This window comes from Mirounga angustirostris, unplaced genomic scaffold, assembly GCF_029215605.1.
Source record: "Mirounga angustirostris isolate CCGP_5_RB_7025 unplaced genomic scaffold, mMirAng1.0.hap1 SCAF_15, whole genome shotgun sequence".
In the NCBI taxonomy this organism is placed as follows: Eukaryota; Metazoa; Chordata; class Mammalia; order Carnivora; family Phocidae; genus Mirounga; species Mirounga angustirostris.
The window spans coordinates 91,190,308-91,193,546 of record NW_026991723.1 but is presented as its reverse complement, the minus strand read 5'-3'; positions in this window follow the sequence as shown (position 1 = coordinate 91,193,546).

Here is a 3,239-nt window from a genome sequence, read left to right as displayed (position 1 = left end):
GCCTCTGTCCTCTCCAGGGCTCTTCTCATCTACTAGCAGAACACCGCCTCCCAGGCACGGGCCTGCTCTCTCACCAGGCTAGCCTCCTAGGAGGGACGAGGCCCTCACTCTCACGCTCTCTCCCTCTCTCCCCGTCTCTCTCTCTGTCTCTCTCTCTGTCTCTCTCTCTCTCCCCCCAGCGTTAACTGCTTCAGGTTCAAGAAAAGCCAAGGCCTCAGATTTCTAGTTGTCTCCAAAGAACAATTTCTTGCAAATGATGGGATGCCAGGATTCATTCGCTCATTCCCTTAAGAATTCATTTACTTGTTGAAGTCTTTACCATGCCCCGGCACTAGGAATACCAAAGAAGGGCCAAAACGGGACACAAGACAAACGCAGGCATTTTGTAATGGCCTTAAAGGAATAAAAACCGCAGTCCTCAAGAAGAGTCGAGGGGGGCGGGAGCCTCTGCGCCCTGCGGAGGTGACGGTGACTCCCCGGACGCATGTACGTGCTGCCCCACTGCACACGTGTCCGCCCTGGGGGTGCAGATTCCAGGATCCGCTTTGCGGGTGAGGCCCCTCCCTGAACTCCCGGGGCCTTGGCAGGCTCCCATCCCACCCCAGGCCAGCCCTCCGCACTGGCCATGCCCTCCTTCCTTTGACCACCAGGCCCTGTGAGAATCCGCCAGAGCCCCTAGTCCTCCTCAGAAGTTGTGTGTGATGTCGGGAACTGTGGACCCTGCAGGCCTCCCCACACCCCCCAGGGTTTTCGGGCACAGGTGGGAGCTCCATTTGCATGCCTCCATCACAGCACCCAGCAGTTACCTGAGATTACCAGTTTGGTAATCTGATCCCAAAGCTCCGATCCTTCCCCAGGGAGTCCATGACCACATTCCTCTCGCCAGGCCCCCAAAGACAGTGCTGGGCCTGGGGGCCTGGACATTTAAGGGCACGCCCCGCCCCACCCAGGATGCAATGTAGGGTTCTTCGGACACTGAGCAAGCAGTTCCCCTCTTCGCTCCAACCATGTGCTGTGACACTCCCTCTACCAGAGCCCCCCCAACCCCCATCCCTTCCTTCTGGTTTCCAAGCCTCGGGACCCAAGCCCAAGTCCACTCCTTGAGCTGTCTCTGTGCTTCACAATTGGCCCCAGGGAAGATAAAGAGGTCCAGCAGCAGTCACCAGCCTGCCCAACGTGGGACAGTTTCATGTTATTGTGCCTGGGTCTCAGATGACAGTGACCATTCTCTTCCCACCATGGCTGAGCCACAAAAATAGAGTAACCTCCCTGGGCAGAGGGCTCGCCCTCCATGCCCACCTCCTTGCATTCCACTGAACGCACCATCCCTGCCCCAGACTTGGGAGGGGCAGCCAAGCAGCCTCCCCCGAGTGACCTTGCCTCCTGAGTGGCCGAGAAATTCTGCCCTGACTCGGTTATCGGGGAGTCAGCGGGCCTGCTTCTGTCCTCCGTAGACGCCACCCAGACCAGGGCCCGTGCACTCCTGCCAAATCTGGGAGCGAAGAACAGGGGGCCAGGTTGCGGGGGAGGTGTGGAGAGCGGGGCTGGCTGCTCCTGAGGCTGGGGGCCTGGGCCTGGGGGAGGGGGGCGGTTGGTGATAAACTGGGCCTTGAAATAATTATTATCTCAAACCCTCCTTAAAAACTACATAGGGCAAAATGACTTTAAATATTGTTTTAGCCTATTACCAGCCTATAAATTAATTGTTCACGGCACACAGAGGCACCGTGAGGGGGTGGCTGGGAGTAATTACGCACGAGGTGGGAAAGTCCCCCGAAGAGGCATATTTTACACTTAAATTATAATTAAATTCCGAGAAGTCTCCTCCACCCAGTGCACAGACAGAGTCTGCGTCAGCCTCCCCGAGAGGGGCGACTCTAACCGATTTATTTATTTGCTATTAGAAGATAAGAGCCCGTGGCCCATGGGGTCTGTGCTTCACTGGCAGACTTTGAAAAAGTCCGGATCCTGGCCTCTGCAGCAAGTCCCCAGGGCTCAGAACTGCAGTTATTAACCCCGAAGATCCAGAACCTACCCAGCAGCCTGCAGGGGAGAGAAGCACAGCGATCCTCCCGGCCCCGGGCCAGGGAGCCAAGCGTCAGGGCGCTTCTGGGTCTGCGAGCAGGGGCCACCCAGTGGGTGGAGGGAAGGGTGGCGGGCGCCCCAGGGAGGCCTGCAGACATGCCCAGCTGAGCTGAGAGCCCGAATGCCCCACCAGGACGGCATCGAGAGGCAGCAGTGGTCTGCCCTGCGCTTCACGGCTCTCGGGGCCAGTTTTTGCTCTCTCCCCTGGAACGTGCCGGTGACCCATTTGAGGGCGGGGAGCAGGAGGGCGGCTTAGCAGTGTTTCCCCTTTAAGGCCGGTCACTGTGGCTGGAATCAAGGCGGGATGGTGACACTCACCGTCTGCGTCCTCTGCCACCATTCTAGACTCCTTGCTCTGCCGGTCCGGGAGGCTCACCTGGGGGGCTGATCCACCCCTCACCCCCCAGGGTTCGGAGCCCCTGGTGGCTAAGCCCTTCCCCGGCTGTGGCTGCTCATTGGTCTGCTCCTTGAGCGAACGGTGCACAGAAACAGCAAGAGAGGCCTTCAGCGCGCAAGCAGGTGCCGAAAGCGTCCTTTCCTGTGCTAGAATGTAGCAGCAGCGTGCGGCCTCCTGATGCTCGGGCCAGTTACCCCTGCGGGGTGGTCTCTGGGCAAAAAGGAGCCTAAAGTGACCAGTGGGTAGGCATTAGTTCACGTTTAATGTGGTTCTAATGGTGTCTCCCGGGGGAAGTGTCCCCTTCTGGGAGGCAGGACCTCTAGACCACAGAGCCCAGTCATGGGATGGAGAGTACAAGTTTCCCCAGCACGTCGCTGAGCGTGATGGGGAGTGGGGCCCCTCCTACCGCAGCCTTGGCTCCCAAAGCCAGGACTCTGACTGCTGGGGGCACAGAAGCTTCCGTCCGAGAGGAGGGCTCCACGAGTCACGGGTGGTATCTCCAAGCTAGGTGTTCATAGGGCTGCTCATCGTTCCCTCAGGCCCGCACCTACCACACGTGCCATGATTACGGCCAGATGCCCGCTGCCATACCTCCTCCGGGTATCATGTTTGCTCTCCTGTTTCTAGTTTTCTTTCTTTCTTTCTTTCTTTTTAGGAGGGGGGAAGAGCAGAGGGAGAGAGAGAATCCCAAGCAGGCTCCACCCCCAGCACAGAGCCAGATGCAGGGCTCTATCTCACACCCTGAGATCATTACCTG